Below are 26,503 nucleotides of genomic sequence, written 5' to 3' on the forward strand. Positions count from 1 at the left end.
CAGTGATCTCAGTCACTTCTTGATATCAAGTGAAATGAATTGAATTGGCTGATGACTGGCACCTGTGATGGTGGGTCCTCAGAAAGATCACCTGCATAGCACTTCTGGCTGAAGGTGTTCGAAGCCTTGTTTCCTCGCTTATATGTGGGGCCCTGCCACTGCTGTGGACGGAAAAAGCCATGGATCCAACCTATTCTGTCAAAAGTTTAACTGTCTGCCGCCATACATTACTTTGATCCGGCCCATTGTTCATAGGATCTCTTTAACCCTCTAACACATGCTTCTGCTGTTTGGCATATACTTGAACCAAGTAAGGTCCACAATCTTCTGGGGATGCAGACAGTCTAGTTTATCAATGGAACTTCGGCAAGCAGAGAGCCAGAATTTTCCCCAGCCATCTCTAGGAAACTCTGCAAGCCAGTATCTCAAAAGGCAAGGTGACTGAACAGCACAAACTCTGGGGCACTAGGGTAACATTTTGCCATGTTAAACCTCCCCAAATCTTGATACAGCTGCCCAGCACCAACGTTCTGTGGATTTAAGTGGAAAGTGATGGTACGGGGATGTTGTGTGCTCTCCAGATTCATGGTACTTTCTCATATTTTGTGGGTCTTAAATAGTGATGTTGGGTTCCACCCAGAGACACAGGCAACCAAACCAAAGGAAGTCTCTCCTGTTTTGTTAACCTAGACCAAATGCAAAATTTAATGGGCACTTTAACGGTACCACGATTTATCAACTGGAAGGGGTTTACAATGGGTAATAATCTTGTATGTTTGAGAAGAAAATCTGTGTGTATTTTATCCTGGTTCCGTCCTTGGAGATTGACATGCTAGCATGTCAGAAGGGACAAACAGATAGGAGAGGTGTTAATTCGTTAAACTGCTTCAATAAAGTGAAACATCCCCTCTTAATCAACAGTCTGAGAACGGTTTCGTTGATTTTATGCCACACGTTCTCTTCCTTCTTGGCAACCATTCTTTATCCGTCCAACAAAGTGTAAGAGATTCCACACGGCCGGTCGCATTAGCAAAAGAGAACAGTCATTGCGATGGGGAAAGAAAATATGCCGGTGTTATAAAAACGTGTTTAGCATGCTGAAAAATAACAGAGAGTGCAAATGAGACGTAGAATTCTGCCTCTAACCCGCAGCAGCTTTTGCAGATCTCGAAAAGGATAAAGACTTGTATTGTGTGAGAGCCGAGGAGAACCCCAGTGTCTGGAGGAGTGGTTGAATCCCGCTTGATGTCATGCAGCAGGCTCGTTTGCAGCTGCCTACAGCACAGCTTCCCTGGATTACCAAACACGGAGAAGATGCAATACAGAGCGTGATAGCAGCTGACTTTCAGGTCAACAAAATATCCGGAATGGTTTAATCCATATGCGTATTTAACCTTTTCAAAGAGGGGTGAGTGAGTTTATAATTTTTAAGCAACAATCTTTGTCTTTCAGGGATTGAAAGCAAGTACTTTAAGCTACAATTTAAAGAAGCAACAATTCAGTGTGTTTGCATTACATTTTGTCATTATTTCCTGTTTTTTGTAAAGGACATCGTTAGTGCTATAGGAATTTGGGGCGAATTTAAAAGGCGTGGTTTTGCAGCAGAACATCTGGTGAGCAGGCTATTGTTTCATAGCACAAGGAGTGTCAGCGAACTGGTCTGAGATAACGCATTTCAGAATTAAGAATAGAAAGCTTCTTTATCGTGGGAAGCTTGTGTGTCACAAGCTTTCAGTATGTCTCTCGAATGCAATTACTTTTTTTTGTAATGCCGGCTTTCTGTGTGTAGGTTAACGCACCACGATGGGTAGCATAGAATTTGATGTTGCCATATTTTCTCACGCTTCAACTACACAAAGCTGGATATTTTGCCAAATAAGCCAGAGATAAAGCCCTATAATACTTTCAATTAGGGATTTATACCATGCGTTATTGCTCGGAGCTGGTATCACACCAGTAATGTAACATCCCTTCCAACTGGCACCACTGTCAATTGTCGGTTTAGTGAGATTTGTCCCGCCTAATATGAGGCTTATAGTATTTCAAAATGTTCAGTGCATAAAAATTGAAAATAAATTGTTAGCAGGGATCACAGCTTATAACCTATCAATAAAAATGTCTTATTGCAAAACTGGTACAATTATTGCTACTGTAAATTGGAATGTTCTGAAAATAGCTGGTGATCTAATGGATTTCTGGAACTTGTGATGGAACCCTCGGTTCACTATGCTGCAGGGTTAAGCTTCCACAAGTGTTTAGCCAGTTTGCTGTTTATCTATTTTCTGTCAGTTACTCTTTGGTAAACTGAGTTCACAACAGTTTCCAAATGATTACTACTGTGCAGAATAAAACAATCCTTAGATGACTATCCAGATGAAATGACTATTATTTCCAGAACGGTCTAATAGAGGATCATATATGTCGTGCTATTTATCCATTCAAAAACAGAAACTCTTTATTTGTAATGAAATGTAAACTTAAAAAGCAGAACTTTTCTCATATAGGTGAGGATTGTCGGTTAGTAAATTAAATCGCACCATTTGTAAAGGAATGGGATGTGAATCAGGCAACTATCGGTGCAAGTGAACCTGTTCAGTCTCTCAACCTTCCTCAGCCATTCAATAGGATCATGGCTGATGTGTACCTCAATTCTGTCTCACTGCCTCAGTTTTTTTTAGGTTGGAGTACGAAGGAATTTGCAACAATCAGTCTCAGTTTCAAGTCTTGTTAGTTCCAAGTGAACCAGCATCCACACCTTTTAGGAGCAGTGAGTTCTATATTTCTGTGATACCTTGTGTGGAACACTACTTCCTGAAACCTGTCCTAAGATTTATATTTATGTCCTCTTATTCTTTATTTTCCTTCAGTTCTTCAAACACTTCAAATAAAATCATCCCTTAGTCTTTACTATTTTTGAGCAAATATAACCCAAACTTTCACAATGTGTTGTTATAATTTAACTCTTTTGAGAGCTTTATCTTTTCGAGTTTTAACCAGGAAAAATATTTTTTTTTATTGGACATTGATTTTATAGTCATGGAGTCAAAAGGAAATAGTCATTGTAATTTGAGAAAGTAAAGGATAAATATTGGCTTCTCACAAGAATTTTGCAATTAAATCAGTATAAGTAGACACCACTACATTAATTTACTTGCATTTTCTAAACACAAGAAAGTAATTTTCCACTTTTATAACAAAAATAGTGCAATTTAAGTGCCATGATTATTACACAGGCAAATGCCTCCTACAAAATATTAGCAACCTGATACATGAACAGCTGATCTGTTTTTGCTGGAACTGATTGAGGGAGGTACGGTGGCCAGGACAAGATGGGAAATCCCCTTTTGAATAGTGACAAGTGATCATGATGTTTGTCTGAACCATTAGAAAAATAAATCTGGGCTGCAATTTGATGCCTAATCGAAAGGATGGTTGAAGGACATTTAAGGGTCAAGAACTTAATGTTAAATTAACCCTCGCAGCTGGTTTGGTCACACAAGGCAGTGAGAAAGTAAAAAATTGTTGTTCTTGGGCATTGACTCACAGAGAGATCTATTCCAGAATCCCAGCTTTTAAATTGATACGGACTGGGTATACTAGCCATTCCTGTGGTGCTTGGTGTCAATTATTTTGAAGGGGGCATGAAAAGTATTTCTAATATAACATTTTTGTTGATGAAACCAAACCATAAAAGGAAGGTCAATACATGCAGAAAGCTTAAATAAATAAATGGAAACACTCAGTAAGTCAGGCAGCATCTGTGGAAAGAGCAAATAGTTAATGTTTCAGGTAGAAAGGTTTTCCAGTGTTTCCAGCATTCTGCTTTTATTTCAAATCTCCAGCATGTGTTTATTTTGATTCTCAGCTTAAGTGAAAAGCTATACCATGGTGAATATATTTCAAAATGCATATATTGAAGCTTATATATGTTGAAGCACAGAGCATGAATCACGGGAGCAAAAATGGAAAGGAGAAGGTGGTATCATTTACTATGTATTCACTTAATATTAAATAGTCTACTGATTAATAAAGTAGTAATGGCAGATTTATTATGACACAGGAGGAGCACGTTCAGCCCATCAAATCCATCCTGCTGTATGCAGAGCAATCCCATCAGTCCATTTCCTGCTCATCTTATTCCCCCGCAACCTTACAACTTGTTTTCTCACATGCCCCCAAACTTCCCTTCTTAGATTTTTCTGATTCTTCCTCCACTTAAGTACAATAAGGGGCAATTTACACTAGCCAACTAACCTGCTAGCAAATCCTTGGGGCATGAGAGGAAACTGGAGCATCCGGAGGAAACCCTTGGGCTCATGGAGATAAGTAGGCAGGCTCCAGTCAGGCAGCACCAGAGGACAGGATCGTATCGGGTTCCTGGAGCTGGGAAGCAATGTTGCTCCAGAAAGCTGGATTGCCGTGCCACACAAGCCAGCTAGAACAAGGATAGTACAACCAATCCCCACATACCATCCCCAACCACTCAACGGATTAACCCCACCACGTCCAACAAGACCCCACCTACAGACAGCTCCCATGCCTACACCAATACCCCAAAGGTCCGGTGATTCCCAGCCCAACTTCAGCACCCTGCTGACACACCAATCCCGCCCCCCCCCCCCCCCCCCCCCATCGCCCGCACTTCTTTGGGAGACAAAACAACTGCTCTGTTCCCCACCCCCACCATCTGGAGACCTGAACAATATCCCCGTGTAATGCTTCAGTCAACCCATACAGCACCCTCCTCTCACCCACTCCAGTGCATCGCACAATGTTGCAATGCATCCAGTTATAACTTAACACTGATCATTTTAATCCTGTGCAGCTCAATAGCAACGGCATATATAGATTAAAGTGTGTAGATTTAGGCTCCTATCTTATTGGGTATTGGTCTAAGAATAATGTTGCACCTCTAAAGATGTGTTTAACAGCTGATGCGCATTGATCAGCGAGGGAAAAGAAATCGTATTTTTCATGTGCAGTTTCTCCTTCTCCCCCCATCCACAACAGAACTTTCTTGTGGATGGAAACAAACAAAAAGTCCTCTCCTCTGCTAGCTCCAACATTGCAGAGCTGGTAGAGGACCCCATGTAGTTCATGTTGGAGTAGGAGAGCGGGTGGATGTTATTGAGGGTCTTCTGGTTTGCTGTGGTGTGAGAGGTGGAGAAGCTCAGGGTTCAGTTAGTCGGGATGGGGCATTGATGGGGATGGAATCAGTTGGAGGGTTGGCAGAGACGTGATCAGGTTGGAGTCTGGAAGTGAAGGCTTGATAACTCCAGTGAGGAGGAGGAGGAGTAAACCTTAAAAGGCATTTCCCAGCAGGAGTATCGATGCTCTGGATTCCACATGGTCTGAGTCCGAGGGGTTCCTTTCAAGTCTCACCGAGGCACAGCTTGCCAGTCTGATGAAATCTATTTCCATGTAAATGGCCACTACCTGCAGCCTGACCCTTCATTTGAGAAAACAAGGCTGAAAGGAGACACAATATAGTTTTTATCATGTTGAAAGACAAATAAGGCAGGTAAACTCATTAACTTGCAAAAAAAAACTGAGATGTGAGACTGCAGATGCTGGAATCTCAAGCAAAAAACAAACTGCTGGAGGAACATGGCAGATCAGGCAGCATCTGTAGAAGGAAGTGGATAGTCAACATTTTGGGTCAGACTCATTAGCTTTGTCATACAAAATTACAAAGAACTTGAATCCAAACCTCTTGAAACTGAAGGCCAGGAGAAATGCACGTGAAGCATACATGACTGCTAATAAAAAGTTACTTTATTCAATAATAGTTGGGTAAGAAGTTAAGAATAGATCAGAATATTTACAGGATAAAATAAAATGTTCAAAAGTAACACAAACATGTGTGTACTTTGGTTTGACAGAAGAGACATCTGTGATATAGAGCTAACCAGATTTGAACAGAGTGGGTAGGAACAATTAAAAACTTCCCTTCATCACCTTTCCTCAAAAATATATATTTTTTTGATATTGCTACCTTCCTCAGTATCTTGAGTAAATTTCCTAGAAGGCAATGATTATTTTATTCAGTCATCGGGTGCAGGCATTACTAGTTGGGCCAGCATTTGCTGAGTTCTCCTGATAGGACATTGAACTGAACATCAGCTCTGTTCTCTCTCCATTGATGCTGGCCACCCTGTTGAATATTTCCAACACTATCTGCTTTAGTTCAGATGGTTAGATTTTTTTAAATTGTTGCCCAACCCTATATGCTACTTTTGAAGACAATTAGCAGTCAGTCACATGGCTGTGGGCATGGGGTCACCTGCAGGTCAGACTAGGTAAAGATGGCAGATTTTCTGTCCTGAAAGACAATAGTGAACCAAAAGGATTCCTTCAGTAATCCAATTATTTCATCATTACCATCATAGATATCGGTCTTTTTTAAAATTCCTAAGTTATTTAATTAACTGGATTCAAATACCCGAGTTGCCGTGGTGGGATTCAAAGTCTTAATTCCAGAGAAGTAGTAAGGGCTCTGGATCCCAGTCCCGTAAGTTTATACCTGTGCTACCATACCTGTTTATAAGTGTTGTTAATAAATGGCTTTTATGATTCTGTACAATCTACAGTATATCTTTAACAATATTTAATAAAGTTTTTCTGATGTCCTAGTTGAAGTGGAGTCATAGCACTACAATTAAAGTTGTTATGCACACAAACACCAATGCACTTATGTTTTTGATATTTACTATATGCACATTTAGTGATTTGAATGAGTAATTGTTGGAATTATGTGAAATAGTGAATTCCTGAAACTAGTCCGAGAATAGAACAATGATGTTAAGTTCAGGGTCACTAAAATTTATTCAGGTAGTCTGATAACAAAAGGCTAACATGCTGGTAACGATATGAAATATGTACCTTTTGTTTCCACCGCAATTTTAAGTCTATCAAATGTTAATAAGTTATAAACACTAAACCAGATTCATGCAATCTTAAAATGACTAATGAGTCACACAGTGATGTAGCACATTTAGATATTTAGATATTTATTTATTAGTCACATGTACATCGAAACACACAGTGAAATGCATCTTTTTGCATTACTAAGAATGTGCTGGGGGCAGCCCGCAAGTGTCGCCACTCCTTTGGCACCAATATACCATGCCCACATCTCCTAACTTGTACGTCTTTGGAATGTGGGAGGAAACCGGAGCACCTGGAGGAAACCCATGCCAACACACGGGGAGAACGTACAAACTCCTTATAGGCAGCAGCGGGAATTGAACCCAAGTCACTGGCGCTGTAATAGCGTTAATGGCACAGCTCCAGACACCCGAGTTTGATTCTGACTTTGGATGCTGACAGTGTAGAACTTGCACATTCTCCCTGTGACCTGTGGATTTTCCCCAATTGCTCTGGGTTCTTCTTACATTCCAAGGACAAGCAGGTCGGTCAATTGGCTACTGTAAACTACCACTAGTGTAGGTGGGTGGCAGGAGAACTCGGAGAGTTTATGGGCACATGAGAGAGACAGATTTTAAGAAAACAAGTGGGGGAATAGGACTGATGGGAATGTTCAGAGAGCCAGAACTGACTCGATTGGCCTAATGGTGTCTTGTACGTTAATATGAAAAATGAGATTCTAATCACACTTGTTCCAGAAATAAAACACCGCAGATACTCTATTTGCATCCTAACACCTGCTTTACTTTTCCCAGTTCTGATGAAAGGTCATCAACTGAAATGTTTATCCTGTTCTTCTCACCATAGATGTTGCTTGGCCTACTGAGAATTTCCAGCTCTTTCAGTTTTACTCACATATGTTTATAATTTAAATGACATATAGAACCAAAGAAATAAAGCTAACACCATAAAATACAAGGAAATAGCTTTCTTTGTAGACATCTCAAGCATTTCAAAGATTAAAGAACCAATTGCATCTCTGGGGAGAGAAACTAAGTAAGGAATCTGACAGTGTTCTTCTGGTGAAGTATTGAATAACAATTGTGAATCTAAACAGAATTAAGAAAATGCAGAAAGTGACTTGATCTTTAATTCTTTTGAAAGATGGAATAATTCAATTATTCATATTGAGATTTGTTAGGTTATTAATGGAATTAGAAGTTCAACGTCACCACAGCCATTTTAATACATCAAATGAATGGAAATCCCATTCCTGGCATAAGTAGAATCATGATTAATGTTTCTCTCTCAGGATGCACTTTTATTGCTACTTAAATATCATACATTTTCACTAAATAGATACAACCGGGTATTTTGTGTATACTGATCCTAAGACCAAACTACCTACCGCGATAGTTTAAAACTATCGATCCATTCTTATAAAAAAATGGAAAATTGTTGTTGTTGTTTCCAGAATTGCAATCCTATACCTTTTTTACAAGATTATTTTGAAATAGAGGATTTTTAATCCAGTTTAGTCACATTTACTGCTGCTTTTAAGCACTTTAAACTAGAGGCACAAATTTCACAGCAAAAACATTAACTATATTCTACAAAAATAACTTTCATAATTTTACTGTATTAAAATCGTGTAAAATAGCTTGTGATTGTTTTTATGTATACATATTAAACAGATTTTAAGTAACTCATTCTGTAGCAATTGCCAAGTATTTTAGTGTATTATAGTTTTGGTGTTCTTATGTCCATATTTTAGTGGTAATTTCAAACAAATGTTAAATTAATTGTAAACTGTAACATAACAGAAATAAATCTTCATCCACCAATATTATAAGCATCAATTTTTGACTTTTAAGATGAGAACATTGCTGTTTACTGCCAGGTTGATTTACTATAGGGTCCTTGTGTAGAATGAATATAATTAACATCCTGTCATCTTCTGTCAGTGGCTTGGTTTGCAGAGACTGTCTGTGTGATAAGGGAGACTAACATTTCCCAAAGAGAGCAATGAGAAATGTTGTAAGTAATGCCACAGTGCCACAAAGGAAGTTGTTAAGAGATAGTGATATTAAAGAACATTAAAACAGCAAGGGGGTTGTATAGGTATATATAGTGGGTTAGATGTAGTCAAGGCCAAGAGCCCTGAGTGATCTTTGCTTCCAAAGTGCCACAGTAAGAGAACTATGGTACAAGTGGCAATGATTCAGAAAAAGTACAGTGAGCAACCTGAAGACTGATTTGGTTGGGAATAATAGCTAACAATAGGAACATTCAGTTTCTAGAGTCCATTACGCTATTGCAAGGGAACGTGATGGAGTTATTTAAAATCCTGAAGGATATTTACAAATTAAATAGTGTTAATTAGGGTCAAGAACATGGAACATAGATTGACAAAAGAACTGAAAGTGGCATTGGGAAAAGCTTTATTATGCGGCAGGTGTTTAGGGTCTGGAATGTACTGCCAAGGATAGTAGTGGAGGCAAATTTAATTGAATTATTCGAAAGAGAGCTGAATAAGTATCCAAAAGGAAAGAATTTGTATGGATTAAGGGAAGGAAGTGGGAGAAACTGGATTGTTCTGGGAGTAGCTAAAACTAGGACAGATTTGATGAGCCAAATGGCCTCCCTCCTTGCTGTGACTAGTTTGTGATTCTGCAGTTGGATATAACGAGCACTCAAAAGCCCAGGATTCTCCAGGAGCAGTGAGCTTTCCACTCACATAGCAGCTAAATCCACACTTGCCTTTATCAGATCATGGCGGCTTCCTCAGCTAAACTGGCTCCATCGTGGCTAGGAGTCAAGGCCTTACAGATGGTAATGCTATCACAATAGAGTGTCACAGAAAAAAGTCTACTGTTTGAAAAAAACATTGTTAAATTCAAAAGTTAAACATTTAAACACACAAATATTTAAATGAAATCAATTAAACATGTAAATTAGCTACAGCTTATTTCTACCCACATATCCCTAGTGGTTTCTCTCCACTGGAATGAAAGGAGTAGCAGCTGCTGCACCCAGGTTCAGTGAGCAGATGCTCAGTGTAACAGGTGGGGAATTGCAGGAGGTTAGGACACACTCACTGCATTCCATGAGGAGTCTAGCAGCAGAGTGTCATTGGGAAATCACTGACCATCATCTGTCAGGTTGTTCAGGACTTCCACATTTGTGCTGCTGCATTTAATGCCCATCTGAAAAATTTGATAGTGCAGCTTCCCTTCGGTATGGTGAGGGAGATTTTCTGCTCAGGTCTCTGCTGTAGGATTTAAAACTACAACCCTCAAGGCAGGAAGGCTACCAATAGCTTAATGGTGACATGTTAATTAACACCAGGTGCTTTACAAGCAGAAAATAAATGTGCAGATTAACAGATGCAATCAAATTTTATCACGATTTCAGTTACATTTTAAACCCAGTTGAATACAAGGAAGAATATAAGCATGACACACTGTGCCTATTAGCAACCTGGCTAGCATTTCCTGATGGATTTTCTCTTTCTAACACAGCATAGGACTGAATTGAATGAGTTAGCCGCTTGTAAAATCAGGCTTCTACCTTCAGGCCTTGTTGGTTGATTGGTCATGTATTCATTTGATCAAAGCTCCTGAAAAGTAATATCCCAGTCTCTAATAAAGATCTTGGGTCACCATTGACCAGAAACCCAACTAGAGCAGCTACGTAAGAACTGTGGGCAGGGTAGAGCTTAAGTATCCTGTAGCAAGTGACCTCTTGACAATACAAAATCTGTTTAGCACCTGAAGGCTTAAGTCAGGAGTGTGATGGAATACTCTCCACTTGCCTGGATGAGTGCCACTCCAACAGCACTCAATAAGCGTGGCACCGTCCATGACACCACTCTAAACATTCATTCCCTCCACCACCAATGCACTGTAGCTGCAGTGTGCACCATTACAAAATGCCCTGCAGTTAGTCCCCTAAACTGCTCTGTCAGCACCTCCCAAGCCTGCCAAGAAGAATAAGGGTAGCAGGCGCATGGGGACACCATCACCTGCAGGTTCTCCTCCACCCTGATTTGGAAATAACCCAGCAGTCCTTCATTGTTGCTGGGTCAAAGTCCTGGAAGTCCCTCCTCCAACAGCACTGTGGGAGTACCTGCACTGGAAGGACTGCAGCGGTTCAATGAATGATTCACCAACAACTCCCTAAGGACAATTAAAAATAAGCAATGTAAGCTGGCTCTGCCAATGATGCCCAGATCTCCAAAAGTGAATACATTTTTTAAAAAATCCTTTAACATAAGAAGGTAAAGAAAGCACAATAAGGTATTTTAGGATAGAGAAAATAACTGACTACTGGACTTTGAAACAGTAGAGTAATCAAGATTCAAAAGGGGCTAAATTCATAAGTCTTTTACTAACCTTTCTAGTATACCTTCCAGAAAGCTAGGTGTTTAGGATGGCATAATGATAAAAGTCCAAATCCCAAAAATACTCTAGAGATTGGCAAATGTTATGCCTTTGTCCGGAAAAAGGATAAATTATAAAATATTGATGATCAAAAAGAAACGTAGTACCTAGAATACTGAATTAAGTTAATGAAACTTTGGAAACCAAATGAGAACTGTGCAGGATATTATAAGGGGCAGATCAGGCTTGTCTAAATTAGTTCAATAGTTTTGAGCAAAAGAAAATAAAGTGCACTGTGTATAAATAGTGAAAATTTCCTGTTTGTATGCTTAGAAAATAGGAGTCACGTGGTCTAGCCTACATGTGATTCCATATATTGATTATCTACCATCGGTTTGGGGATGCTTCCCCCAGAACATACTAATAATGAATGGAAATAAAGCTAAAGGAAAGAATCAAAAGAACAGATTGAAGCAAATGTATTCTGATTGGCACGAGTAGGCAATGGTACTCCAGGATGTATTCTATTTGTTTTGAGTTTCATGTAAGTAATTGAGGCAGCACACAGGAAGAATGCTTTCAAAGTTTCCAAATGTTATCAGGCAAGGGCATGCTAACAAACAGCGAGAGAATATGCAGCAAGAGGCAAATGAGATAGCACACAGTGCTGCTTAAAACAGAGAAATATGGTGCAATATGTTTTCAAAAAATTATGGTGGATTAGAAAATGCTCTGACTGGGTAGATTCAGAAAGTGGAAGAGAAGAAAGAATTTGGAGTATATATGTACATGGATATTTTAAAGGCAGGAGTGCAGACATAAAATTTCTCAGAATGGATATATTGGATTACATACATTTGTTTGTGGATAATTGAATGAAATGCCATCTGTACAAGTCATTAGTTTGACCACGGCTGAAGGTTTGCTTGCAGTTTCAGTCACTTAATTGTAGGATGGATACTTGAATACCCAAAGGCTCTCTGGGAATGATTCCAGGATTGTGCTTGTAATGAAAAAATGCTTTAAAAATTCAGATCAGAAATGGGAACATCTAACAGCGGTTGTAAAAATTATGAAAGTTATTGAAATGGTAAACACTTAAATATTATTTTCAGTGGTTGATGAATCCATGACTGGGGAATAGACTGAAGGTTGCCATTAGAAAAAGGAAGCTGGAGGATTTTCACTTATTTAACTTATAGAACTTTATCACAAGACAGAGAATATAGTTTAGAAAGATATTGAAGGGAAAAGAATATGGTTAAGGTAAAGTGAGGCAATGTGATTGAGAGAGTTTTAATTAAAAACCCTCACTCTGAACTACTATTTCCATAATTTTAGGGGAATAATCACATGGTTGAAAAGGTTACCTTGTATCTGGGGAAAACATCCTTCATATGTTTTAATGTTTTAAAGAGGAGGGTTAAAATCTTATGTTACTTAACAGTGAATCATTTTTGTTTGTTTACCAGGCTAGACATTTATAATAGTGCCAGCTGAGTTCAGTCTTTTCAATTAATTAAAAGGATCTTTCCAGACTTTGATTAGAATATATTTTGTGTGAAGATTCTTTCTGCTGCATGGGTTCCGTTTTTCCTGTTGCCATTATATGGAGCAATTAGTTCATTATCCCATCAATTTATCCATAATGAAGACGTACATGATTCTGAAACCCTTGCAGTCGTCAAAGCAAGGTCATGTCCCATTAACGTGATGAAGCATATCCTGGCATAAAAAATGAGGTGTTCAAAATTGAGTTCTAAATGTATTAATGATTGGGTTTAGTTGTTCTTGCATATCTCTTGTGCTCACTGACATCTTTTCTGGTGCATTAAGCAAAAAAGGAAAGCAAAACGTCATGCCATGAAAGTGATTTGTGCTGCATGGTGTTCACTGTCGTGAATTTTTGAAATAAGTGCAGCAAAATAGATTAACTATAATTGTGGTTATCAGAATTATGTCCTTAATTAAAGTAGAAGAAAAAGAGGTGACAGGAATTTCTTTTCATGCTCAGGTTTATGAGAATATAGAATTATTTTTCATATAATAATTACAGATGCAATAATGTAATTATTACATTAGGAATATTTGAAAAGGAAGAATATGAAAGCATATGAGAGAGGACAGAAAAATAGGATTAACTTGTAGCTTCAAAGGAATACCTAATCAGCACAGGCACAATTGACTGACTTCCATATCAGCCATACTTTCTGTGAATTTAATTTCAATAGAAATACTAACAGGAATCCCATGATGTTGGACAGATTATCAAGCATAATTATTCAAAATGCAGATGCAGTGGATTGAGCAAATTGTTATTTTATTTTGCCACTAGTTTATTAAGTAAGTGTACGAAATGTTGATGGAGATGGGGTATCTATTTTTGAAATGTACTTGTATGAAGCACCTACAGCTACTGTGTGTTGAATGAGTCATAAAATTCCCATGTTACTTCAGCTCAACTCAATCAAAGTGTATCCTTAACGTTTCAATAATGACATAAGCTTTAACTAAATAAAAATACACCCACGGACTAACTCAAAAGTAAATTCTGGCATTAAACACATGGATGACAAATGATCATTCACAGCAGATACTAATCTAAAATACTGGGGCTGTGAAATTTGTTCCTAGCCAGTAATGCTAAGCATGTTGTATAGAAATAATAGTGCATTTGGTGTTACCAACTTCATCAGACCAGAATGACACACATGATCCTAACATTCCTGCAATGTTCAGAGGTTGGTTCAATTAAATCAATAAAATATATAGTGTCATCTACATAATTAATTTGTGCATTCATTGGGTTTGTTGTAATATTTTCAGCTAATTTTAAAATTTGTCAATTGTGTAGTGTGTTGTAGGTCATCTGTTCACTCTGCATTTACATTTTGTTGCTATGGTACAATGCAGCTTTTAATATTGTTATGAAAAAGACAAACATACAATCTGTGAAGAATTAAATGTATTACACAAGCGACTTCAAATAAATATGCTAAATTTTGTCAGAATCTGAGGGTGATGTATGAAACAATATTAAAGGCAACCAATCCATATCTGACACTTTAAAGAGATAATGTATCTGATATGTGTTGTGTTGACATCATTTAGTGAATTTTCTCTTTCAGCTTGATTTGAATGATTGTTTGCAATGTAGGTTGGCATTTGATCTTGTCCTAGTCTTTAATGATTAGTAGTGGATCATTAGTAAGACTTAGGAGAGAACAAGTTGCTAAAGGGTGAATTGGCCCTAATGCCAATCAAAGGGCTTATTTTTGCCCCCCATTCCTGGTGAGAATGGGATATTGAATGGTTAAAATATCAGCAACATGATACCTATTTTACAATGCACCAATACACACCCACACCTACTCCCATCCATTTTAACAAATGTACAGGCAGTTCCCGGGTTACATAAGCATTCTGTTCCTGAGAACTGTCCATAAGCCGATTTCTGCATAAATCAGAAAGGTTTCTTTGCTATAGTAACCCATATTGTATCACTCAACATATATTTGCTATAACTTTCATTTCATTGAATAACTAGCCTAACACTACCCATAATTAAACAAATGGAATATATACTGTATCCAGTCATTAATGATTAACATGAAACATTATTATTATAACTAGCTTGGAAGATGCTTTAAAAATGTATGGGAGAATTTGCATAAAGTTGGATTTCTGTAAGTCAGGTCATTAGTAACCCAGATAACCCCTGTGTTTGGGGTTTTGCCAGAAGTCCTTGCCACAGGACTCTGACTCAGACACTAGAGCTGATGATATCACTGAGTCCTTGATGAAACTTTAACATGATTACATATTCAGTATCTGGCAATGTGTTGCCAGAGGAAACTCAACATGTCCAAAAGAGGGTTGAGAAAATCAGCTAGTTTTATTTCTACATGCTTTATTGTTGATCCAACTTCCAGGATCCACAAGACAACATTAAATCTCTCTTGCCCCGAACTCCTGCGCAATTCCCATTTACACCAGCCGGCCTTATGCACTTGCCCAAATGCTGAGAACCATTCAAACGTGTCCCCACCATTGGTTGCTCACCCTTTGATTTCTGCATAGCTCCCCCAGGGTTTGAATGGTAGTCATGCTGCGAGTAGATTCATAGAGTTATATGGCACAGAAACAAGCCCTTTGGCCCAACTTGTCCATGTTGACCAAAATGTTTATCTATGCTAATCCTGTTTGACTCAATTTGGCCCATATCCCTCTAAACCTTTCCTATACGTGTACCTGTCCAAATGTCTTTTAAATGTTGTAATTGTACCTTCCTCTATCACCTTCACTGACAGTTTGTTCTATGTACCTACCGCCCTCTACATGGAAAATATTGCCGCTCAGATCCCCTTTAAATCTTTCCCCTCTCAGCTTAAACCTATGCCCTCTAGTTTTAGACTCCCCTATCTTGGGGAAAAAGATTGTGACTATCAACTCTATCTATGCTGCTCATAATTTTATTAACCTCTTTAAGGTCAACCCTCAGCCTCCTTCGCTCCAAGGAAAACAGTCCCAGCCTATCCAATCGCTCCTTACAACCCTAAGTCCTCTAGTCCAGGCAACACTTCAGTGAATCTTTTCTGCACCCTCTGTAGCTGAATCACATCCTTCCTTTCTCATAGCAGGCAGAACTGCACACAATACTCCAAGTGTGACCAAACCAATGATTTGTGCAACTGTAACATGGCGTCCCAACTTGCATACTTGTAGGCTTGGCCAATGAAAGCAAGCATACCATGCACCACCTTCACCACTCTGTCTACCTGTGTTGCCACTTCCAGGAAACTATGTATTTACACTCGCCAAGCCCTTTCCATTCACTGTGTATGTCCTGGCCTGGTTTAACTCCAAAATGCATCAATTTGCACTTGTCTGAGTGAAATTCCATGAGTCATTCTCTAGCCCATTTTCCCAGTTGCTCTAGATCCTGTTGTAACCCCAGAAAACCTTCTTCACTGTCCACTATACCACAATTTTGGTGCCATCTGCAGACCTACTAATCACACCACCTACGTTCTCTTCCAAACCTAATATATATGATGAGCAATAAAGGAGCCAGCACCGATCCCTGCAGCACACCAGTGGCTACAGGTCTCCAGTTTGAAAAGTAAACCTCCACTACCCCACTCTTCCTCCTATCACCAAGCCAATTCTGTCTCCAATTAGCATCCCATATCTTTTAACTTTCCGGACCAGCCAACCATACAGGACCTTGTCAAAGGCCATGCCAAGTCTGTGTAGACAATGCCCACTGCCCTGCCCTCGTCAGTCCTCTTGGTCATCTCCTCAAAAAAAATAACTCAATCAAATTTGTGAGACATAATCGCCCAGAAGCAAAGCCACGCTGACTGTTACTAATCAGTCCTTGCCTTTCCAAATGCAAGTAGAGCCTGTCCCTCAGAACCACTTCTAGTAACTATCCCATCACTGATGTAAGGCTCACTGGCCTGTAGTTCCCTGGCTTGTCCTTGTGGCCCTTCTTAAAGAAAGACACAACATTTGTCATCTTCCAGTCTTCTGGTACTAATGAAGATACTAAAATCTCTGGCAGGTCCCCAGTGATTTCTTCCTTTGCTTCCCACAACATCCTCGGATACATCTGGTCAGGCCCCCTCGATTTATCCCCCTTCATGCACTTTATTACCAGCAACATTGTAATGTTGATATGCTTTAGGATATCTCTGTTCCTTTCCCTGAAATCACCAGCTTCCATGTCCTTCTCCATGGTAAATACAGATGAAAAGTATTCATCTAAAGACCTTGCCCATCTTCCATGGCTCCACACATAGATGACCATATTGATCCTTCAGGGGACATATTCTCTCCCTAGTTACCCTCTTGATCTTGATATACATAGAATCTTTTAGCATTCTCCGTCATCTTATCTGCCAGGGATCTCTTGTGTCCTCTTTTTATCCCCCCCCTAATTTCCTCCTTAAGTGTACTTCTACGTCCCTTATACTCCTCGGGGGACTCACTTGATTCCAGCTGCATATACTTGACATATCCCTCCTTTTTCCTGACCAGAGCCTCGATATTCCTCATCACCCAGGGTTCCCTGATCCCACCAGTCTCGTCCTTCCCTCTAACAGAAACATGAACTCGTCCAATCTCACTTTTAAAAGCCTCCCACTTGCCAGATGTTCCTTTACCTGCTAACAGCCTCTCCCAATCAAACTTTGTAAGTTCATCTCTAATGCATTCAAAATTTGCTTTGCACCAGTTTAGGACTTTAACTTGTGGACTAGTCCTTTTTCCATAACTATTTTAAAACCCAAACGGATTATGGTCACTGGTCCCAGAGTGCTCCCCCACTAACACTTCAGTCACTTGCCCATTGTGGTAATGAGGTCCAAGCTTTGGGCTGACAAGTCTGTAGCAAGGCGACTGCTTGCATCATGCTCTCTTCTTGACCCAGGTTAAGTTTGTGCTCAAATATTTTCTTGTATACCATTGCTACTAACCATGGGATACATTCAACCAAGCTTGGATAGTACTCAAGACAGCAAGCTGTAAATCTGGATCCTAATATCACAAAATTTGTATATCATTTCCAGTCCTTCCCTCAGCTGAGCATCTAATTATTGTGAGTGGATCTGTCAGCAAGGGCAGTGCAATATTAAGTAGAAGAAATGTTTTTACGTTTTTTAATGCTCAGTTACTAAGAGTACTGGGATTGATTGTCTTAAATGAGAATTGAGAGTGTCAGTGGGTCAATGTTTTCTGGAAATTACCAGGCAAATTGGTGGATATGACCCAAGGTCTTCAAGCATGTTGTATTTATTTACCTATTATGACAGAGGAGGAGGCCACCCGGCCCATCAATTCCATGCCAGCTCCCAACAGAGTAATCCCATCAGTCCAATTCACCCTTAACCTCTCTCTTTCCATGCCCACAAACACCCTTTTGATTCTTTTGCCACTTGCCTACACTTGAGGGTAGAGTGGCCACTTAACCAAGCAACACATCTTTGAGGTGAGGGAGAAAACCGGAGCGCCCGAGGGATATTCAAGCGGTCACTGAGAACGTGCAAACTCCAAATGTCCAGCACCCAAGGTCAGTATCATCTCAGGACCCTGGAATTATGAGGCAGCAGCACTAACTGTGGTGCCACTGTGCAAAAGCAATAGACCATTCCAACCTGATTCTGTCATTCAGTGTGAATATGTTTGATCTCCATTAACCTTCTTGAGCTCCACAAGCCTTTGATATGCTCAGCTAACTAAATTCTATCAACCTCATATTGAAAGTTATTGATAGAAGTCTCTGTGGCACAGTGTTCAACACCCCTACTACTCGTGCAATGAAGTGTTTCCCCCCTTTCCTGGATGATCAGCTTTTTAAGACTATTATCAATGGGAAAAGGTTTTTTTTCATCGTATAATTCATCATTCCAAAAAGCATCAAGCTAATTACCCCTTAACCTGCTATGTTCCACAAAATATAAGCCCAGTTGATGTTGTCTAGCTTCAGTACAAGTTAACTGCTTGTGACAGTGCAGGGGAATGGAGTAACCTTTTTAAAAGGTACAAGAAAAGGGTTTAAAAATGGAATGGGAGAAATAAAGTTTTTAAAATGTTACAATGCTATGTCCAGCGATTCATGATAAATTTGTTCTATTGAACATTGATAACCCAACATATTAATGTGACAATTCCAGCAATGATTTGGAGTAGAGGTTTCTGAGTCGCTGCAGGAACTACCTGTGAAAGCTGTCAGCAGCTTAGCTTGTCTCTCATAGCTGGAAAGTGCACTGCAAGGCACAAGGACACATGAATTGTTTGAAGGGCAAGAATTCAAAGTTAATCCAATTGTTCAATGCTTTCTATGAGTTTGCTATTTACTTCTTTGAATTGATAAAAGCATCACATCATTCAAAGTTTCAGAAAAGATAAACAGGTGGGCTAAACATTTCAATTCCCACCCCCACCCCCACCATGAAATTTAATGGAATTGTGGCTGATATGTGATTGTGTACCCAACATTTCTAATTTTCTCCTGAAGACCTTTTTGTTAACAAAAATTTGTCAGACAGGTGTATACTTTAAAACAAAATGACCTTTCATCAACTGCCATTTGCAAAAGAAAGCTTCAAATTTGCACCAGGCTCTGTTTCCTAACCACACCTGAAAGTTCTGGCTCAAATGGCCAAAATGGGGTGAATGGAGAGAAAGCTTCCCTGTACAATCCTCTTTTGGAGAGTAGCTGGAGGAACTCATCCATGTGTTCTAAGGCATGCCTGAGAACCACACAAATAAGCTGACCTTTTTCAGATCCCTTTCAATAACCCTTGAATGCAGAGGAGCGGAGTTGACGACATAGTAATGTTTTATTTTCTCTTTAATTGAAGAAATATAAGTCCAGCTTTTTTTGAAGTTTTTGTTTTTTTTGGTTTATTATCAATTTTTTTTTGATTTGGGGGTTCTTCTTTCATTTACTTAAATTTCATTTCTTTTCAATCTTTCCTTTTGTATTTGTTCACTTAATAAGAGAGCGGGAGGTCTAGATTACTTTTTTTTACTCCTTGTGATTATATATATTAACTGTTATGATTGTTATCCTGATCTCCTTGAACCATATGTATAATTACTAATGTTATATATATTATTTTGTACTAATTTGAAAATTAATAAAAAGATTGAAAAAGAAAGAGAACCACACAAATAACTCTCAAAACAGCCAGGTTTTCTTGTTTACAGCAACACACACAAAATGCTGGAGGAACTCAGCAGGTCAGGCAGCATCTATGGAGGGAAATAAACAGTCGACGTTTTGGGTCGAGACCCTTCATCAGGACTCCATAGATGCTGCCCGACCTGTTGAGTTCTTCCAGCGTTCTGTGTGTGTTGCTTCAGATTCCAGCATCTGCAGAATCTCTTGTGTCTAGACTTCCTTGTTTTGCTTTTGCTTGGGGTTCAAGAGCATCATTTTCTCCATTAGCAACCCAATCCTGAAGGAGACCTTACTGATCAGGTCACAAGGATGGTTCTGGGAACCCATTTTGGGAAGGTCTCCTTCAATCCATTTACCTGCCTGCCTTCCTCATGTCATGTACAGTATTGGTGGATGGGGCTGGTGGCAAGGTGCCTAACTAGATTGGCCAGAGCACCAGGGAATATCTCCTGCACACCTTTAAAATAGTATCTTGAAATATTTTACAGCAAGTAGATGGAGCAGCTGAAGAGTGACACTTCCAGCAGTGTAGCATTTCCTTAGTACTGCATTGCTGCACCAGCTTAGACTCTTGTATCTGAGTACCCCGACCAATACAACATTCTAACTCTACCAACTGACTGAGCCAGAAGTATGAACAGAGTCAGAGCTGGCAATGAAGGACTTGTGGAACTTTTCCACAGAAGAGATTCATTTGAGAGTTCAAAAGAGACCCATGAGGCTAATTTCTGGGATGAGGGGTGATCTTATTGAAAAATATAAGGTCCGAAGGGGACAATGCTGGGGTAAATCTTGAAATGTTTTGACTAGTGGGAGAGTCTCGAACAACGGGACGTCATGACAAGATAAGGGGGCAGCCTCTAAAACTGAGATGTTTAGGAATTTCAGCTTGCAGAGGAGAGTGAATCTCTGGGATTCTCCACCCCAGACGTTTGTGAAGGTGAGATCACTGGAGGTGTTTATAGATGAGGTAGGTACAGTTTTGAAAGATCAGGGAATTGAGGGCAATGGGGAACTGGCACAAAGAGGGGATGAAGCCTGGGACAGGTCAGCAATGATCATATTGAATGGTAGGCCAAGTAGACTATATTTTCTTGTCATGGAGTCATTGATAGATACAATACAGGCCCTTTGGCCCATGTCAACTATCATACTCCCATCAACTCCCCAACCCCACAGATTCCACCTCTTGCCTGCACACTAGGGGCAATTTACAGAGATCAATTAACCTACTAACTCACAAGTCTTTGGGATATGGGAAGAAGCAGCCAAAGGAAACCCATGCAGTCACATGAAGAACACGCAAACACAGACTGGACCTGAGGTCGGGATGGAACCCAGGTCTCTGGCACTGTTAGGCAGTGGCTCAACTCACTGCACCACTGTGTTTTGTGTTGTGCCTGTTCATCATAAAAGCAGTCCCACTTCACTCCCATTGGCATCCACCACTCCCCAGTGCAGTACAACATGAAAGCCTGGGGCTGTTCAGGAAGTCCTTGTTTTCAGGAATAATGGAGTCTGGGCAAGGTGTTGGGATAGTTGGCATGCAGTCACCATATCCAGACAAAAGGAAGCAAGAAAGTGAGGGGAGAAAATGCCAAACTAAATTCAGAGGTTATAGTGTTTATTGTAACATTGATGGATGGGCTGCAGGTTATAAAACATTAGCACTTTAACCAAGGAGCTCAAGAGACATGAAATAAAGGGGAAAAAATTGGAAACCATTTGGGAAACGTCTGTATTGTGTAGTGAAAGCATGCATTTACATTACCATAGATTAGTCATCCTGATAGTTCAATACTAAGAATAGGACAAAAGATGTCACTGTGTTTGAAATATCTTTCAAAACATTTTACCACATTAGAATAAAGAGAACTGCATGTAACACAGGAGGTGGTAAAACTGTGTTCCAAATTATTTATTTTCAGGATATATATTTGAGAACTACATTAATCATGTTTCTGTTTGCAATTGGGTAAAAAATGTCCTGTGGTATGAATCTGCCAGACAGCTCATTAGACTAGAATCTTATCCACCATCTGTGGGTGGGAACTGCCTTCTTTAAACTTCTGTTCCATGTAGTCATATTGACGCTAAACATCAAGACTACATCCACCTGAAATATTTATGTTCTGAAGTTGTATTCTAAAACTCCGTAAGTGGACAATCATAAGGCCATAAAAGGAAACCAAAGCATAGTCACCAGGATTGCCTCCAGTCTGATGAAAAGCATTCTTGCTTATTAATTAGTGTAATTGTGCACTATTAGCTCACTGACTTAATTCCTGACAGATCTCACAGTGCTGCCAAATAGTTGTCATTCTTTATATGTAATTGTAAATGTCCTTTTTTTCAAATAGGCAAGTATCCATGTTCCTTACTTGAAGACCACAGTTCTTTGGATGACCACACATGAGGGTATTATAAAGCATAGGATTTGGCATAATTCTTAAGTTGGCATTTGTGATGTAATGTAAGTGTTTTTGAAATTGTAACCAAAAGAAAACATAAATTTAAAATGAGCCTCTGATGAAAAATTACAGAATGTATCCTAATATAATTTTCAAGTTTACATTGCTAATTGATTCAAAAATTGGTCGGCAAAATCATCTGGGTCCATATAAACACATAAGCAATTCTTTTCGTTGGCGTCGATTTTCATGGAATCATTCGAAGTATAATTGGCCTTGTGTCTAGACTCCCCGCCAGGTATGATAGACTACAAGAAAATGAGAGGCTCTAACTCCTGCTCTTTCACTTGTGAATTAAGGACTAATTGGATGCCTCAGCAATAGGACACCAAGCCAGTGATCTATCTATTAACTGTCTGAAAACAGAAGGCAGACCAAAGTATTTTTTTTTGAAAAGCACACTGAAAATAAATTGTAATGCATGGGAATTTTCTTAAGTAAAGGATCAAGGAGTTGTGTGTAAACAGTACCCACTCAAAATTTCAAAGTTTGCACCAGAATTACAAGCTTATAAATACAAGCTCTTAAAGTGATGTTCTCAATGGAAGTTGCCTTGAGATTGACGGCTGGAATGGACATCATGTCTCCCATACGTGATTGGATGTTGAAATAGTAGACTTAGACACCCAAGGGCAGCATAAGTGAGGCTGACTTCACCAAACCCTCATCCATCATTTCAAAGTAAGAAAACTGTGCCTTGAGCACAGGAATATCTGATACATCAGTATGCATCTGTGATTGGCTTCAGTTGTAGATTTCCTGGCAACAGTTCAGATAAGTACAGGGGTTCCCTAGCATGCTTAAGCAGGCTGTCATCCTATTGTTAAGGCCTTCTTTCCAGTCACAATCTTTAGTGTGTACTCATGCTCTTAATATTACAACAATAATGTCAAACTTGTGTCACATGCTAATTGATGTCTCCAAGGTCAGGTGTGTCCCATGTACGGAGGCTACAATTCGGCTGCAATTCTACACAATGCATAGTCTTTCACAATCACTTTTGGCTTCAGATCAATCCTGTAGCACAAATAAATCATGCTGAACTATTAAATCTGTAGGCTATCTGCTTCCTGCCTCTTGCATCTGCTCCCTATTAGAATGGCTTCTGGAAACTGCCTAATGACCTTTGTAACCAGCTGTTAGAGTGAAGGATCTTTTCATTCCCAGGTAAGAACATTCGGAAAGATGATGCATTGACCTGAACAATTCTTTGGTTGTAGTCAAGCAAAAGTCATTTTGTGGAGAATGTCTGTGGTCACATTGTGCACCCTGAAATAGGCCCTACCTGGAAATTGAATCTCTTAGCCTTACCGCTGCATTGTTGTACATTATGTGATTTAATGCAATGCAAAATAAAAGGTAATGGAAAAATGAGGGCCTATTGTGAATTTCATGACCTGTGCTTTACCTTCTGAAGAAAGGCCTTTCGTCATGCAAGGTATGCTTAGCAACACAGGCCTTTAGTATTGAAATTTCCAGCTGCAAGTTCTTGAACAAAATATTTTGTGCTGTGTTGCATCCTCTGGTCCTCCTATTTCCTGTATTTAAATGCGTTCTATTATCAATAAGGATTTCTGTGACCACTGAAAAGCCATTGCCTACAAAGAGGCCACATTGAAAAACATGTTGAAGACCATTGTCACATTCACTTTGCTGGTGTTGTCACAGGTCTGATTTTATCCAAGATTTTTGAGTGAGAGGCTTCTTGTGTGGTTGTCCTTGATGAGGTTGAGGTAGCTCTGCCATACTGTGGAGGCACTTGCTTGATGACATGACCCAGTTGCTCCCATTTTTAAGAATAAAGTGTGCATAAAGATACTTTTGCATGCTTAAAATGGCAACTACCATTTTTGGTTGAAGTTCTGTCCATTGAGAGATTGGCACTTCTTGATCGATTCACCTTAGTGCAGCCATCGTTTTCTGGGCATCATTTGTGTAAGTCATGAGGTCATCAACAGCATGACGTCATCACAAGCATGACGTTCTTTTCATTAACAATTGACATTGGTATAAAAATATGCCACTTATGGCCTGCATTTTCCCTTGCTGTCAGACAAGAGCAAACCCCATACAACATTACCGGTGATAAACGAATTGAAGTGTTCATGGGGCATTGATTTTTTTTCTTCTTCATTGTGTCTGTCTGACTGATCTGTGACCTCCTTGTGCAGCTGTGTGTGTGTGTGTGTGTGTGTGTGTGTGTGTGTTTGTGTGTGTGTGTGTGAGAGAGAGAGAGAGTGCCTGCAGCAGCTGTTCACTGCCAAGATCACTGATCTGATCTTTACCTACATAATGAAAGCAAAGCTCACACTGGGTCCTGGTGCAGCATGGGAATGAGGGAGCGGGGGAGTGTGTTGGGGTGGCAGCTTACAAGTCATAGCCAGACACAGTGAAGGTGCATGTCCTTCCCCACCCTCCCCTACCCCACATTATGCATCTTCTCTCCATGGTAGCCTTTTGTATAATTGTTTTGATTCCCCATTGGCATTGCTGCCATCTCCACAGCCAGAGACTGCTGAAAGTCACATGGGCCTTGATTTAACACACTAACATTGGGAGAAGCACTGTAGAAATTTTCTTCTCTTATATAACAAAAATGATAAAGTTCACCAATTTACATTTTCTTTTGGAGGCCCCTAATTGGGTGTTAAGAGCTCAACGTGGCATGTCAATGATGGGTGAAACCCAATTTCTAATCAGCTGATTTGCATTAGGAAGACCTGATAGTTCCCTTTCCGCAACCTTGAATTGTTCTGGTCCAGCCCTTCTGCAACCCCATGTTTTATTTAGTCCATGCACCCATGTACACTAAGAATAGTGAGTTTCTTTTCAATGTAATCTGCTATGCGCTGTGTTGAACCTCTCCCAATGTTCACCACCGCTTTAACACCATTTATAAAGGTTCTCAGTAACATAAGGTGAAGTGAAAGGCAAACATGAGCAAATTTTTGCATTTGTCTTTATTAAATATTTCACTATCTTAAACCATTAACACTGTCTCTCAGCCTTAAGCTGAATTACCGTCTGAAGAAGTATTTGCACAAAATAGCAGCAGCATTTCACGGTCAATGTACAAAAATATTATTTGGACATATGGTTTAATCTAAAAAGGAATCTCATTCCCTTGGAAAGTTGGAAATTGATCTATGATGAACAACCCAAAAAAAGCTGGATTGGTGAATCTCCTGGGAATAGTTATTTGGACACACACAAATTGTAAAATTAAAGTGGAAGCTCCAACACTGATGAGAAATTATTATTTGATCAGACTGCTTCCAGCAATGCTTTGATGTTGAGAAGCTAATGTAAGACTGTCAACTTTACCTTAGAAGTCAGAAGGAAGTTTAGATTTTGTGGAAGCTATTGAAGCTCAACACAGAAGGAACAATTATGATCTTCTGCACCACAGACTCCTACAGCAAACTCCGTACAGTTAAATAGCAATAATATCCAATAGTAAAAGCAATCCAGCTTCCTGTGAGGGAAACTAAACTTGTTGCAATACTTAAACTTGATGATTGATTATCATCTAAGGAATATGGTTAAAGAAGAGATATTTGCACAAACTATTACTTAGATAAAATCTAAAGGACAAACTTAGTTAAACATTTCCTGCAATTTTTAAAATCATAAGTCAATGTTATGCCGTCAAGATCAGGTTTATTGAAATGTTGGAGGATTGCCTCATACACAACATCTGGAAGGCCTTGACCAGTCTACCCCTACGCGCCACACTGATATAGGTTCATGGCAAGACCCTGGAAAGCTGCTCTACCCCTCACGTTGGGGAGTCACCTTTCAGCAAAGGCAGACAGTGATGATGAGATTCACCACTCCTTTCAAGGTGCTAGCAGAGTCTTTGGTCAATTGCGGAAAAGGGTATTTGAAGACCTGGCATAAAACTCATTGTCTCCCATTAAGTGATTCATGCCCTCCTTTATGCTTGTGAGACATGGACTACCTACAGCAGTCATCTCAAGGCACTGGAAAAATGCCTTCATAAAACCCTCCAAGTTCACTGGAAGAATAACCAAACATCGGCTCTTCTCTCCAGCCAACATCCCAGCATTTACGCCTGAGTTACCCTCAGTTGG

The 26,503-nt window shown here is 39.6% G+C and overlaps 1 protein-coding gene across 2 annotated transcripts in view; it reads left to right on the forward strand.

The window, feature by feature from the left end:
- The first annotated feature begins 1,054 nt into the window (after positions 1-1,054).
- The window catches only part of pkia (cAMP-dependent protein kinase inhibitor alpha), a 69,297-nt gene continuing 43,848 nt past the window's right edge, over positions 1,055-26,503 (forward strand). For both annotated transcript variants that reach the window (XM_052023274.1, XM_052023272.1), the window contains exon 1: positions 1,055-1,408. The gene's annotated coding sequence lies outside the window, so the exon portion shown is untranslated. The remainder of the gene's footprint in view (positions 1,409-26,503) is intronic.

The sequence above is a fragment of the Pristis pectinata genome, chromosome 9 (genome assembly GCF_009764475.1).
Source record: "Pristis pectinata isolate sPriPec2 chromosome 9, sPriPec2.1.pri, whole genome shotgun sequence".
In the NCBI taxonomy this organism is placed as follows: domain Eukaryota; kingdom Metazoa; phylum Chordata; class Chondrichthyes; order Rhinopristiformes; family Pristidae; genus Pristis; species Pristis pectinata.